General features: G+C 37.3%; 1 pseudogene; it reads right to left on the bottom strand.

Moving 5' to 3' along the window:
* Positions 1 to 4,908: 4,908 nt before the first annotated feature.
* Positions 4,909 to 14,713, bottom strand: LOC116887995 (annotated as a pseudogene).
* Positions 14,714 to 16,408: the final 1,695 nt, after the last annotated feature.

Raw genomic sequence — 16,408 nt, 5'->3', positions numbered from 1 at the left:
ATGAATTCCCCCTTTTAGGTTTATTAGGTTAAGTTACCATGTCCCTTAAAAATGTTAGTATATATTCCCACTCTTGCTATCTTTTCTCTCATTAAGAACAACAGAGTTTCACAAAACATTCTTTGCTTTGATGACTCAAGAACTTGACAAATCTTATCTTTTACCAATCCTTTAAAATGAATATGGAATTCTCCATGTAATTTCTATTAACCTGTATGAGCATTTGTATATATAATGTTCAAAAGTTCTTCAAAGTATTTATAACACTTTTTTAGTTACATTAGTTATTTGATACTGCAACCTTCAACTCCATTTCTCCATTTTCTGGTATGGTGTATTTTGTAGCATTCTTACCTAATAATCAGTATTCAAATTTAAATGAACCACCAGGAATTTGCTCTTTCTTATATACTGTCTCCTTGCAAATTGTGTAGTGTCTACTTCTCACATATACATCAAATACAATATATTCAATGTTTAAATATGCAAAACTTCAGTGTTTGTCTCATATATCATAAACTACCATTGAATGAGTTCCCGTCATTTGAAACCACAGTTACATTAAACATATCTCTGTCATTCTGCAATCTTAATATGGATCCTGAGAACTTTATAGCACACAACCCTTGAAAGGACTACTTTAACTTGATAGTTCCTAAACCATATTTACATTAACGCAGCCTTGATCTAGAAAAGTTCACATTTCTTGTGACAATCTCATGTGTGCTTAGTTACAAGTTATAAGAAACTTAAAGGATTTTTTTTTCTAAACAGGGAAGGATTTATTTTTATGACATGAAAACACGCTCAGTGGAAGTAAGTTCAGGGTTATATGTGAATCAAATTAATACCAACAGGAAGTCAGGGTCTTTACAACTTTCAATTCAGGTGATCTTACAATATGGAAACTTTCAAGCACAAGAGTATCCAGTAGTCTTAGAAGACCTACTTGTTTCCAAACCAGTTATAATGGCAAAAAGACAAAAGGTGAAGAGATAAAGAGATTCTTACTAGGGCATTGCCATTCATTAACAATGGATTTTCTTATCACATAGGTAGGAAAGTGATTTCTTCCTACATAGGTATCTCATTGGCTAGAATCATGTCATACACTTACTGTAGCTAGAAAGAAATATGAAATGAATTCAAGGCCCATACCTAAACCCAGTCAAGAACTCAAGACACATACCTAAACAAGGTAAAGGTAATATAAAGCAAACCAGTTTCCAATATCAAACTAAATGGAGAGAAACTTGAAGTAATCCCACTAAAATCAGGAACTAGACAAAGCTGCCCTCTTTCTCCCTACCTATTCAGTATAGTACTTAAAGTCCTAGCCAGAGTGATCAGGCAACAAATAGAAGTCAAACAAAAACAAAATGGAAAGAAAAAAGTCAAAATATCAAGATTTTGACTTAAGTCACCCCAAAAATTCTACCAGAGAACTACTAAACCTGATAAATATGTTCAGCAATGTGACTGAGTATAAAATTATTTCAAACAAATCAGTGGCTTTCCTCCACTCAAGGGATAAACAGGCTAAGAAAGAAATTAGGAAAATGACACTTTTCACAATAGTCACAAACTATATAAAATACCGTGGTGTGACAAACCAAGCAAGTATAAGATCTGTATGACAAGAACTTCAAATCTCTGAAGATAAAATTGAAGAAGATCTCAGAAGATGGAAAGAACTTGCATGCTCATGGATTGACAGGATTACTGTAATAAAAACACCTATCCTGCTGAAAGCAATTTATAAATTCAATTTGATTACCATCAAAATTACAGCTCAATTCTTCATAGAGTTAGAAAGAGCAATTTGCAAATTCATTTGGAATAAAAAAAGAACATGTTAGCGAAAACTATTCTCACCAATAAAAGAGCATCTGGTTGAATCACCATCCCTGACCTGAAGCTATATTACAGAGAAATCATGAAAATACCTCTATTGTATTGGTACAGAGACCGGCAGGTAGATTAATAGAATAGAATTGAAGAACCAGAAATGAACATGAACACCTATGGTCACTTGATCATTGACAAAGGACCTAAAATCATCTAGTGAAAAAAAGACCATATTTTCAACAAATGCTGCTGACTGAACTAGTGGTCAGCATGTAGAATGCAAATCAATACATTTTTATCAGCTTGTATAAAACTCAAGTCCAAGTGGATCAGGGACATCCACATAAAACCAAATACACTGAAACGAATAGAAGAGAAAGTGGGGAAAAGCCTTGAACACATGGTCAGAGGGGAAAATTTCCTGAGCAGAACACTGATGGCATATGCTCTAAGATCACATATTGCCAAAGGCAACCTCCTAAAATTGCAAATCTTCTTTAAGGCAAAGGACACTCAATATCAATAGGACAAAAATGGCAACAAACTGATTGGGAAGAGATGTTTACTAATCCCACATTCCAGAGAAGGTTAATATCAAAAATATACAAAGAACTCAAAAAGTTAGATTCCAGAGAATCAAATAACCCTATTATAAAGGGAGTTGCAGAGCTTAAAAAAAAAGGAATCTCAACTGAGTAATATCAAATAACTCTATAGCACCTAAAAAAATGTTTACCATCTTTATTAATCAGGGAAATGCAAATAAAAACAACTCTGAGATTCTACCTGACATCAGTCAGAATGGCTAAGGTAAAAAACTCAGGTGATAGTAGATGCTGGAGAGGATGTGGAGAAAGAGGCACACTCCTCCAAAGCTGGTGAAAATGTAAGCTTGTACAACCACTCTGGAACTCAGTCTGGTGGTTACTCAGAAAATTGGACATAGTACTAACTATGGATCCAACTATACCACTCCTGGGCATATACCCAAAAAGTGCTCCAACATATAACAAGGACACATGCTCCACTATGTTCATAGCATCCTAATTTATAAAAGCTAGAAGATGTAAAGAACCCAGATGTCTCTCAACAGAGAAATAGATACAGAAAATGTGGGGTATCTACACAATGGAGTACTACTCAGCTATCAAAAACAACAACTTTATAAAATTCATAGGCACATGGAATGAACTAGAAAATATCATCCTGAGTGAGATAACCCAATAACAAAAAAACACACACACACACATGGCAAATACTCATGATTAACTGGATATTAATTCAAAAGATAAGAATAATCAACACAAAATTTACAGACCAAATCAAACCCAAGAAGAAAGAAGACCAAATTGTGGATGCTTCATTACTTCTTAGAAGGGGGAACAAAATATTCATAGGAGAAAATAGAGAGAAAAAGTCTGGAGCAGAGACTGAAACTAAAGCCATCCTGAGACTCCCTCACCTTAGGATACATCACATATAGAGTCACCAAACCCAGACAGTATTGAAGATGCCAAGAGTTGAATCATGACAGGAGCCTGATATATCTGTCTCCTGAGAGGCTCTGCCAGATGCTGACAAATGCAGAGGGGGATGCTCATAGCCAACCATTGGACTGAGAACTGGGTCTCCAATGGAGGAGCTATAGAAAGGATTAATGGAGCTGAGGGTGTTTGCAACCCCATAGGAAGGACAACAATATCAATCAATCAGACATCCCTGAGCTCCCAGGGACTATACCACCAACAAAAGAGCATACATGGCTCTAGTCTCCATGTAATAGGAGATGGCCTTGTTGGTCAAATAGAGGCAAGGCATTGGTCCTATGAAGGCTTGATGCTAAAGTGTGGGAAATCCTAGAGTGGGGGAAGAGGAAGAAGGGAGTGGTTGGTAGGCAATATCCCTCATAGAAGCAGGGGAGGGGGATTTGATAGGTAGTTTTTGGAGGGGAAACCAGGAAAAGTAATAACATTTGAAATGTAAATAAAGAAAATATCAAAAAGAAGATAAAAATTTAAAAAGCAGTATGAGAAATTAGATGTCTTTATCTTGGTATATTGATATCCTAAATAAATTTTAAGTGCTGTGAGAAAAAAAGTGGAGTAAGGTAGGTCATCAGTCATTTAATGTGTTTGAAATAAGAATTAAATTATGCAGTCAAAATAAAAATCTATATAACAATTATGACATATTTCCTCTTATATATAATATCATCCAGATACCATAAGTTTATACATGTATAAATAATTGGAAATGCCAGAAGAAATCTAGAGATGTTCATATTCCTGTCAAATGTCCACAGTCACATAAAATAATACTGATATTGATAAATTAACTGTGCTATTTATAACCTGAGTTGGAGTAAGCTTTATATTTCATATTTATCACATAAAACAACAAATCAAGAACTTCAAAGTTGTAGCATGAAAATTTACAAGACTATTTCTTTCAAATTTCAGAGGTCACATGGTCGCTCCTTTTGTAATATTTGAAAAAAGAATATTATGACACATTAGTACTCTATGTTTAGTCTATGGGCCATTTTACATTACTTCTACTACATTCCAGTTTTGAGTCATTTAAAATGCATGTGAACTGACTAATTTCAATGGTAAAATTGCCTGCATACTGAAACACTACACTTAAAACAAGAAGATTATATACCAATCTCTTAACAACTTGCCAATTCATAAACATATGAAGTCATACCTCCATATTTTTCTTTTTATTTCCCCAGGACTTGACTGCCTTTATTTTATGCTTAAGATACATATATAAAGGAGGAGTAGGGGGAGATTAGGTGAAAAGTAGACTATGCCAAAATGAATACTTGAATTTTGGCCAGAGTTAAGACCAAATGGAAAGGGCCAACTAATGTCTGAAATAAATAACTATAAGAAGTCTGATTAAAGTTTAAATGAGTAGTGTCTTATTAGTTTCAAAGATTCTGTGTAATGTGATCTTCAAAGTCCTTGGCATCCATACTTGTCAGGTACGTTTCCATGCTCAGTGGGTGAGTCTTAAAATGTCTTCTCCATGCTTGTGTTGTAGATGCTGCTTCTATTGGAACCAAATAGAGAACTTAGGAGACACTGGCACTGTCAGCACAATCAGATGCAGCTCACTGGATTTCACCTCCACTGCTGAGTACTCGTGTATTCGATTTGCCTTGTGCACCAGTTCTTTCTAGACCCTGGCTAGCTCCTGCTTCTGCTGTTCCTCTTCTTGCTGCAGTTTCCAGGCCTCCATTTCAGCCATTTTCTTCTCCAGCTTCTACCACTCTTTGGCTCTCTCCTTGATGGACAGCTGAAAAGGTTCCTGAACTAGAGAAACCAGGAGGGTTCTCAACAATAATATTTTCCTCTTTTTAGGAACAAAGGGCTCTTGAAGATGAAGATGTTTGAAGAGCCTTGAAGCAAAGCTGCTTCCTTCTGCTGTTTCTCTCTTCCTCCAGCTGGTGCTAATATATCAGCCTTTGTAGACACCTCTCTTTTTCTGTCCCCAGGAGAAAGGCTCAACTTGAGTCACATTCCTAACCTTTCTCTCTGGCGGGTAAATGGTGTCAAAAAGGGGCACAGGAAGTGGCTTGAATTTGGTCACCTCCCATCTCTTCATTTCCTTTATTTTCTTTCTCCTTCGGCAACTGGCATTCTTTGTCCTGGGTGTCAAAGGAGAAAGGGCACATCTTCACATTTCCTGCCTCTGGGATGTGGGGCTTACAAAGCAAATGATAATGTGGCACAGGTTGTGCTCTTATCACTACTGTTTTCCCCTTTTCCTTATCTTCTCTGACAGGCACTTGGATCTTGTTCTTCAATGCAAAAAAACAGGCGACTTAGGGACAATGGTGGAATTACCTTCTTTTCGGGAACACCCCCGACATCTTCCAAGACCTTAGTAGGGCAAAGTGTGGGATGAAATTCAAGTTGTTCATCTTCTGTTTATTTCTTTGACTCTTGCTCGTGAATTGGTTTCTCAATTTCCAAATCAAAACCAGCAGGCTGATAGGAGGCTTAACAGGTGATCTCTTGGTCAAGATAAAAAAAATTCTGGGATCAAGATCCAGTACTTTGAATTTGTATTGCAGTTTCCCAAGCTCCTCACCTCCTGCTCAGCTGCCTTTTCAGGTCAAACCCCTAGAAACGATATTTTAGTCTGCATGAGGGTCTGGTCATCTCTTGCAATCTTGCTCACATTGAGGGTGCAACAAGCTCTTGTACTTCTTGTTCCTCAGATGGTATCTATTGGGATTAATTTAATGGAGACTTCAACCTGCTGTGCAATCGCACATATGTAGAAGCTGCTTCCATCAAATGTCCATTTCTTTCCTTTGACAGATTAAAGGTTTTACAATGATAGTACATCCTCTGGTCCCTTGGGCAAGAGTGGAAGGATGCTTTCAAAGTTCAGATATGAAGTTCACTTCCTTATACTCTTCCTGGTTCTTGGGATGTTGTTTTATTTGCTGATTTGTGAGGAAGGGAAGTCAACTGATTGTAACCTGGCTCATGGATTTCTTTCATAGGTTGCCCTGCCCTGCCAGAGCGAATTCTTTTTTTTTTTTTTTTTTTTTTTTTTGTTAACTTGAGTATTTCTTATATTTTTAGTGTTATTCCTTTCCAGGTTTCAGGCAACATCCCTCCCCTCCCCTTCCCTTATGGATGTTCCTCCCCACCCTCCCCCATTGCCGCCTCCCCCCAAAGTCTAGTTCACTGGGGTTCCAGTATTAAAGGGACCCAGGGCTTCCCTTCCACTGGTGCTCTTACTAGGATATTCTTATTCCACCCTCCATGAGGTCAGAGTCCAGGGTCAGTCCATGTATAGTCTTTTTGGGTGGCTTAGTCCTAAAGCTCTGGTTGCTTGGCATTGTTGTACATATAGGGGTCTCAGGCCCTTCAAGCTCTTCCAGTTCTTTCTGATTCCTTCAACGGGGTCCTATTCTCAGTTCAGTGGTTTGCTGCTGACATTCGCCTCTGTATTTGCTGTATTCTGGCTGTGTCTCTCAGGAGCGATCTACACTTCTGCACTTCTTTGCTTCATCCATCTTGTCTAATTGGGTGGCTATATATATTTGGGCCACATGTGGGGCGGGCTCTGAATGGGTGTTCCTTCAGTCTGTTTAATCTTTTGGCTCTCTCTTCCTGCCAAGGGTATTCTTGTTCCCCTTTTAAAGAAGGAAAGCATTCACATTTTGAGCATCCGTCTTTGAGGTTTCATTTGTTCTAGGCATCTAGGGTAATTCAGGCATTTGGGCTAATAGCCACTTATCAATGAGTGCATACCATGTATGTCTTTCTGTGATTGGGTTAGCTCACTCAGGATGATATTTTCAGTTCCAACCATTTTACCTACAAATTTCTTAAAGTCATTGTTTTTGATAGCTGAGTAATATTCCATTGTGTAGATGTACCACATTTTCTGTGTCCATGCCTCTTTTGAAGGGCATCTGGGTTCTTTCCAGCTTCTGGCTATTATAAATAAAGGCTGCTATGAACATAGTGGAACGTGTCTTTTTTATATGTTGGGGCATCTTTGGGTATATGCCCAAAGAGAGGTATAGCTGGATCCTCAGGCAGTTTAATGTCCAATTTTCTGAGGAACCTCCAGACTGATTTCCAGAATGGTTGTACCAGTCTGCAATCCCACCAACAATGGAGGAGTGTTCCTCTTTCTCTGCATCCTCCAGCATTGCTGTCACCTGAGTTTTGATCTTAGCCATTCTCACTGGTGTGAGGTGAAATCTCAGGGTTGTTTTTGATTTGCATTTCCCTGATGACTAAAAGATGTTGAACATTTCTTTAGGTGTTTCTCAAGCCATTCGGCATTCCTCAGCTGTGAATTCTTTGTTTAGCTCTGAACCCCATTTTTAATAGGGTTATTTGTCTCCCTCTGTCTAACTTCTTGAGTTCTTTGTATATTTTGGATATAAGGCCTCTATCTGTTGTAGGATTGGTAAAAAGATCTTTTCCCAATCTGTTGGTTGCCGTTTTGTCCTAAACCACGTGCCCTTTGCCTTACAGAAGCTTTGGTTTTATGAGATCCCATTTGTCGATTCTTGATCTTAGAGCATAAGCCACTGGTGTTTTTTGTTCAGGAAATTTTTCCAGTGCCCATGTTTCCAGATGCTTCCCTAGTTTTTCTTCTATTAGTTTGAGTGTGTCTGGTTTGATGTGGAGGTCCTTGATCCACTTGGACTTAAGCTTTGTACAGGTGATAAGCATGGATCGATCTGCATTCTTCTACATGTTGACCTCCAGTTGAACCAGCACCATTTGCTGAAAATGCTATCTTTTTTTCCATTGATGGTTTTGCTCCTTTGTCAAAAATCAAGTGACCATAGGTGTGGGTTCATTTTTTCTTCTTCAATTCTGTTCCATTGGTCTATCTGTCTGTCTCTGTACCAATACCATGCAGTTTTATCACTATTGTTCTGTAATACTACTTGAGTTCAGGGATAGTGATTCCCCCAAGTCCTTTTATTGTTGAGGATAGTTTTTAGCTATCCTGGGTTTTGTTATTCCAGATGAATTTGCAAATTGTTCTGTCTAACTCTTTGAAGAATTGGATTGGTATTTTGATGGGGATTGCATTGAATCTGTAGATCGCTTTTGGTAAAATGGCGATTTTTACTATATTAATCCTGCCAATCCATGAGCATGGGAGATCTTTCCATCTTCTGAGGTCTTCTTCAATTTCTTTCTTCAGTGTCTTGAAGTTCTTGTTAATAAATCTTTTACTTGTTTTAAAGTCACACTGAGGTATTTTATACTATTTGGGTCTATTATGAAGGGTGTCGTTTCTAATTTCTTTCTCTTGCTTGTTTCTCTTTTGTGTAGAAAGAAGGCTACTGATTTATTTGAGTTAATTTTATACCCAGCCACTTTGCTGAAGTTGTTTATCAGCTTTAGTAGTTCTCTGGTGGAACTTTTGGGATCACTTAAATATAATACTATCATATCATCTGCAAATAGTGATATTTTTTGACTTCTTCTTTTTCCGATCTGTATCCCTTGACCTCCTTTTGTTGTCTGATTGCTCTGGCTAGAACTTCAAGAACTATATTGAATAAAAGTAGGGAGAGTGGGCAGCCTTGTCTAGTCCCTGATTTTTAGTGGGATTGCTTCAAGTTTCTCTCCATTTAGTTTAATGTTAGCCACTGGTTTTTGTATATGGCTTTTACTATGTTTAGGTATGGACCTTGATTCCTATTCTTTCCAGGACTTTTATCATGAAGGGTGTTGAATTTTGTCAAATGCTTTCTCAGCATCTAATGAAATGATCATGTGGTTTTTGTTCTTTCAGTTTGTTTATATAATGGATCACGTTGATGGTTTTTTGTATATTAAACCATCCCTGCATGCCTGGGATGAAGCCTACTTGATCATGGTGGATGATTGTTTTGATGTGCTCTTGGATTCGGTTTGCCAGAATTTTGTTGAGTATTTTTATGCGTAATGTTCATAAGGGAAATTGGTCTGAAGTTCTCTTTCTTTGTTGGGTCTTTATTGTGGTTTAGGTATAAGAGTAATTGTGGCTTCATAGAAGGAATTAGGTAGTGCTCCATCTGTTTCAATTTTGTGGAATAATTTGGATAATATTGGTATGAGGTCTTCTATGAAGGTCTGATAGAATTTGCACTAAACCCGTCTGGACCTGGGCTCTTTTTGGTTGGGAGACCTTTAATGACTGCTTCTATTTCCTTAGGGTTATGGGGTTGTTTAACTGGTTTATCTGTTCCTGATTTAAGTTTACCTGGTATCTGTCTAGAAATTGTCCATTTCCTGTAGATTTTCAAGTTTTGTTGAATATAGGCTTTTATAGTAAGATCTGATGATTTTTTGAATTTCCTCTGGATCTGTAGTTATGTCTCCCTTTTCATTTCTGATTTTGTTAATTTGGACACACTCTCTGTGTCCTCTCGTTAGTCTGGCCAAGGGTTTATCTATCTTGTTGATTTTCTCAAAGAACCAACTTTTGGTTCTGTTGATTCTTTCTATGGTCCTTTTTTGTTTCTACTTGGTTGATTTCAGCTCTGAGTTTGATTATTTCCTGCCTTCTACTCCTCCTGGGTGTATTTGCTTCTTTTTGTTCTAGAGCTTTTAGGTGTGCTGTCAAGCTGCTGACATATGCTCTTTCCTGTTTCTTTCTGCAGGCACTCAGCTATGAGTTTTCCTCTTAGCACACACTTTCATTGTGTCCCATAAGTTTGGGTATGTTGTACATTCATTTTCATTAAATTCTAAAAAGTTTTTAATTTCTTTCTTTATTTCTTCCTTGACCAGGTTATCATTGAGTAGAGCATTGTTCAATTTCCACGTATACGTGGGCATTCTTCCCTTATTGTTATTGAAGACCAGCTTTAGGCCGTGGTGGTCAGATAGCACGCATGGGATTATTTCTATCTTTCTGTACCTGTTGAGGCCCGTTTTTTGACCAATTATATGGTCAATTTTGGAGAAAGTACCATGAGGAGCTGAGAAGAAGGTATATCCTTTTGCATTAGGGTAGAATGTTCTATAAATATCCGTTAAGTCCATTTGGCTCATGACTTCTCTTAGTCTGTCTACGTCTCTGTTTAATTTCTGTTTCCATGATCTGTCCATTGATGAGAGTGGGGTGTTGAAATCTCCTACTATTATTGTGTGAGGTTCAATGTGTGTTTTGAGCTTTAGTAAGGTTTCTTTTACGTATGTAGGTGCCCTTGTATTTGGGGCATAGATATTTAGGATTGAGAGTTCATCTTGGTGGATTTTTCCTTTGATGAATATAAAGTGTCCTTCCTTATCTTTTTTGATGACTTTTAGTTGGAAATTTATTTTATTTGATATTAGAATGGTTACTCCAGCTTGCTTCTTCCGACCATTTGCTTGGAAAGTTGTTTCCCAGCCTTTCACTCTGAGGTAGTGTCTGTCTTTGTCTCTGAGGTGTGTTTCCTGTAGGCAGCAGAATGCAGGGTCCTCGTTGGCCATCCAGTTTGTTAATCTATGTCTTTTTTATTGGGGAGTTGAGGCCATTGATGTTGAGAGATATTAAGGAATAGTGATTATTGCTTCCTGTTATATTCATATTTGGATGTGAGGTTGTGTTTGTGTGCTTTTCTCCTCTTTGTTTTGTTGCCAAGACGATTAGTTTCTTGCCTCTTCTTGGGTATAGCTTGCCTCCTTATGTTGGGCTTTACCATTTATTATCCTTTGTAGTGCTGGATTTGTAGAAAGATATTGTGTAAATTTGGTTTTGTCATGGAATATCTTGTTTTCTCCATCTATGTTAATTGAGAGTTTTGCAGGATGCAGTAGCCTGGGCTGGCATTTGTGTTCTCTTAGGGTCTGTATGACATCTGTCCAGGATCTTCTGGCCTTCATAGTTTCTGGCGAAAAGTCTGGTGTGATTCTGATAGGTCTGCCTTTATATGTTACTTGACCTTTTTCCCTTACTGCTTTTAATATTCTTTCTTTATTTTGTGCATTTGGTGTTTTGACTATTATGTGTCGGGAGGTTTTTTTTTTCTGGTCCAATCTATTTGGAGTTCTGTGGCTTCTTGTATGCCTATGGCATCTCTTTTTAGGTTAGGAAGTTTTCTTCTATGATTTTGTTGAAGATATTTACTGGTCCTTTGAGCTGGGAGTCTTCACTCTCTTCTATACCTATTATCCTTAGGTTTGATCTTCTCATTGAGTCCTGGATTTCCTGTATGTTTTGGACCAGTAGCTTTTTCCGCTTTACATTATCTTTGACAGTTGAGTCAATGATTTCTATGGAATCTTCTGCTCCTGCGATTCTCTCTTCCATCTCTTGTATTCTGTTGGTGAAGCTTGTATCTACAGCTCCTTGTCTCTTCTTTTGGTTTTCTATATCCAGGGTTATTTCCATGTGTTCTTTCTTGATTGCTTCTATTTCCATTTTTAATTCCTTCAACTGTTTGATTGTGTTTTCCTGGAATTCTTTCAGGGATTTTTGCGATTCCTCTCTGTAGGCTTCTACTTGTTCTCTAAGGGAGTTCTTCACGTCTTTCTTGAAGTCCTCCAGCATCATGATCAAGTATGATTTTGAAACTAGATCTTGCTTTTCTGGTGTGTTTGGATATTCCATGTTTGTTTTGGTGGGAGAATTGGGCTCCGATGATGCCATGTAGTCTTGGTTTCTGTTGCTTGTGTTCCTGCGCTTGCCTCTCGCCATCAGATTATCTCTAGTGTTACTTTGTTCTGCTAATTCTGACAGTGGCTAGACTGTCCTATAAGCCTGTGTGTCAGGAGTGCTGTAGACCTGTTTTACTGTTTTCTTTCAGCCAGTTATGGGGACAGAGTGTTCTGCTTTCGTGTGTGTAGTTTTGCCCCTCTACAGGTCTTCAGCTGTGCCTGTGGGCCTGTGTCTTGAGTTCACCAGGCAGGTCACTTGCAGCAGAAAAGTTGGTCTTACCTGTGGTCCCGAGGCTCAAGTTCGCTCGCGGGGTGCTGCCCACGGGTTCTCTGAGGTGGCAGCAACTGGGAAGATCTGCGCCGCCCCTTCTGCGAGCCTCCGTGCACCAGGGTTCCAGATGGCCTCCGTGTTTTCCTCTGGAATCAGCAATGTGTGCAGAGAGCAGTCTCTTCTGGTTTCGCAGGCGTTCCTGCCTCTCTGAAGGTTTAGCTCTCCCTCCCACGGGATTTGGGTGCAGAGAACTGTTTATCTGGTCTGTTTCCTTCAGGTTCCAGCGGTGTTTCAGGCAGGGCTCCTGCCGCAGAGCGAGCTTCTTGAACTCTTTGTTCTTCTTCTGCATCTCCACCACTTTTTTCCTGCTTTCTCAGCACTTTCTCTAACTGCTGCTCTTCAGTACTATTTAGAACCTGTTCCTTTGCAGTTGGCACACCAGGGACAGTGTGTTTGCCCTTGGCTTTCTCCAAGATTTCTCTTTCATCCTTTCTGAAGAAGGTGGAACACTGCTTTCCTCTTCTTCCTCTGGTTTCTTTCTATGAGAACCTTTCATTCTTTTACTGGGGGGACAACCAGCAGTGCATCTCTTGGCATTCAGTTTCAACAGAGGCAACATGTTTTTTGTTTTCATTTGTTTGTTTGTTTGTTTTTACTTTTAGCTCCAAATCCTTCTGAGCAGAGAGTCTAACAGATCTTCTCTGAGGCTAAGTGGGAGTATTTCCTGATACAGCTCTCTGAGCATTCAGGGAAGAACAAACATTTGATGGGATAGATTGTTTCTGAAGGTTTTTTTATTTCTGTTTCTTTGTAGTTAGTATTGTCAACTGTCTTCCATGGTGTGTTGAAATTTGGCCCTTCTCATGGAAGTCTTCCTCTGAAAAGTTTCTCGTATTCCACTCTGTCAAAGAAACTTGTTCTCTAATTTGGCCTTCTTATCGAACTATGGGTCTATATTTTCAGTAGCTTCTTCAGCATCCAAAGATGAAAAATTTATAAAGTAGGTGGGGGCATTAAAAGAGTAAGCTGTTGGGGGGTTGGGGACTTAGCTCAGTGGTAGATTGCTTGCCTAGCAAGCACAAGGCCCTGGGTTCAGTCCTCAGCTCTGAAAAAAAAGAAAAAAGAAAAAAAAAAGAGTAAGCTGTTGGGACTTGTGACATTGCCACCACTAAGTGCAGAAGAACAAGCATTTTCCAGGTTTCTAATGCTCTACTCAATAGATTGTTTGACCTATAGTTAATTTGTCTCTGGAGTTCACTTCTTCCAACATCATCTCACAGCCACAATCATGTTCTCAAGTCTCTTTTGAATTCTTGCAGTCTGGCATACACTTCTCCTGGAAAAACTTCAGGCTACTTTCTGGGATTCAGCTTGCACCAACTCTAAGAGGCCAGGGTTTCACGACTGCTCCAGGACTCAACTGTCCACATTTTTCTTATTCTGAAATTTTCTACAAGTTATTTATATATCTCCTTCAAAAATAAAATTTCTAAATGAAATATCTAAACACTATATCTCTTCAAGTCAAGCAACAGTGCTATTTAACAAATGACATTTCACTTTGTAGCTATATCTGTTATTTAAAGATGTACTTATCCAGTGCTATACTTTATAAGATTGATTCATACCATTCCATCATTACTAGTTATTTATATATGTAGTATTTCTCCATAAGCGTAGGCATATACATAAGCTTATCATATTGTATATAGAGAAGTCAAATAAGAAATTGACAATCACAACATTAAAATTTAATAGTAAGATAAATACATAAATAAAATTGATAATACCATAACACATTGCTTTGAGGTTATCACTACACACAATATTTATTTAAAGCTATGTATTGCAATACTGATACCAATGTTATACAGAATATATGTATTGTTGAAAGAGATGATTCTCATGTCAAATGTATGTACCGGGGCAGTACAAGATTTCATAAATCTAATTAACATCACACAAAATATAAAAGTTATTATTTATTTGTAGAATTTTCAGTTAATGCATTCACATTGTATTTTTTTTCTGTAATTTGAAACATATAAATCAAAATCACAACTAACATTCTCTTATTTAGCGAAAAGACACACTAATGATTTTAGATGCCCTCTGCTTTTCTTTAGAGATGCACATATTTTGAATTTTCTTCCATTTTTATAAGAGCAAACATTAGTAAATTCAGTCTATCCAATTTTAAACCATATGATTATGTTTAATGCAACTCTTGAGCATCCTTCTCATGCTTTGGATATCGATTCGATAAATGTGCACTGGTCTTAGAATAACACATAAAATGTTTAAGAATAAGACCTGATACTAATGACAGATAATATGACTTGTCAACTTGACAGGATATAAATCAGCACTGGAGACAAGTATCTACACATATTGTTGATGGATTCATATATTATCTTAAAAAGATGATAGGATATTTCTTACCTTTGATAAGCACCATTCATGAACTATATTTCTGCAAATAATAAAAAGGAGAAAATGAACTGAATATAATGATTCATTGTTCTCTTTGTGACTCTTTTGCACATTAATAAACCCCTCCTGCTTCTGTTGCTATACATTTTCTGTCATAGTAGACTGTATAACGTGGAAATATAAATTATTTCCTTAAGTCAAATGTCACTTTTGCTTTCACAGCAATGATAAAAATAATGAATATAAACTATGCCAATAATTATGAAGAGTAATTAAAAATAATTGGATTATTTTACCATAAAGAAATATAGATATATTGCTAATAGACATGTTTTGCAGTTGATATGGGAAGCTAGTAGGACTTATATCAAAACATGAATACTCTATATGGTATAAATTCCCTAACAACACATCATATGATAAACAAAGAATATAATGCCATGAAAAAGGGAGAACCAGGGAGAAAAGGATTCATAGTTTATTTTAGATGTCATATAATATGATAGGGCTTACATTCTACTTGTTGAGACATATTGAGACATAGTAAAATGTATGCTAATATTAAAGATAAAGTTATGTACAATTATTGATGGAATGTAATAAGTGTCTAGAATGGGGTGAGAAATATTTTTTTTAATCTTTACTAACTTGAGTATTTCTTATTTACATTTTGATTATTATTCTCCTTCCTGGTTTTCGGGCCAAAATCCCCCTAAACCTCCTTGCTGTTCTATATGGGCTTCCCCTCCCCATCCTCCCCCCATTACCACCCTCCCCCCAACAATCGCATTCACTGGGGGTTAAATCTTAACTCTGATTTTGTTACTGTGGGAAGCTGTGTCAAATAGAAACTGTGTAAGAATATCTCTGCATTTTGAGTACTTTTCAGTACTGAGGACAGAAACTAAAAAGTAACAGATACAATGTTATCAATTTGATATCACATGCTTTTTATTTTCCATCTTTAACCCAATTCAAAACTTACTATAAAGACAAAAATTATAACCCAGATAAACCAGCATAATTTTTATTGTATTTGTAACTAAATATATATGTTTGTCCATGTGTCTGAATAGGGTCATGAGTGTAGGTGCCCACTGAGGTCATAATAGGTTGTCAGATATTCTACAAGTTGGAATATTGTGTGGTTGTGAATCTCTAGCATGGGTCCTGGGAATCAAACTCTGTAAAAATGCTAAAAACTTCAGAGGAAGAAAGGCAGCATGAATTCTCCACTTTAGTCCCATTGAGAATATTAAGTCTCCAAACCAACAGGGCATTTTTTTTTTTTTTTCGTTTTGTGAGACATGAAATCACTATACAGCTCTTTCAGTCCTATAACTTGCTAAGTAGGTTGGACTGGCCTCAACCTGTTTTCACCTGTAGAATACTGAGTTTAAACGCATTTGTTACCAAGTCTGAGTCCCAAGGGACCATACTTTTTTCACCAAAGGGTATAATATATAACTAAAATAATTCTAGACATCAATGCATGCTTGATCTCTCATTGCACTTGATTTTATTAACAGACATAATCAGTACTTCTGCCCTAACTTCACAGATAAATGATTATTTTTCTTATGATGGCAGTGAATTTGTGGATACTCTACAATTTTGGATCATCACTGATCCTTACTTAATTTTCTACTACTAAAAGTTATTGCATTCACAGATTGATTACTACATTATTACACTCAGTCCTTAATGTCATATATACAGA

Source organism: Rattus rattus, chromosome X (assembly GCF_011064425.1).
Source record: "Rattus rattus isolate New Zealand chromosome X, Rrattus_CSIRO_v1, whole genome shotgun sequence".
NCBI classification, from domain to species: Eukaryota; Metazoa; Chordata; class Mammalia; order Rodentia; family Muridae; genus Rattus; species Rattus rattus.
This window is presented reverse-complemented; position numbering and strand designations above follow the sequence as displayed.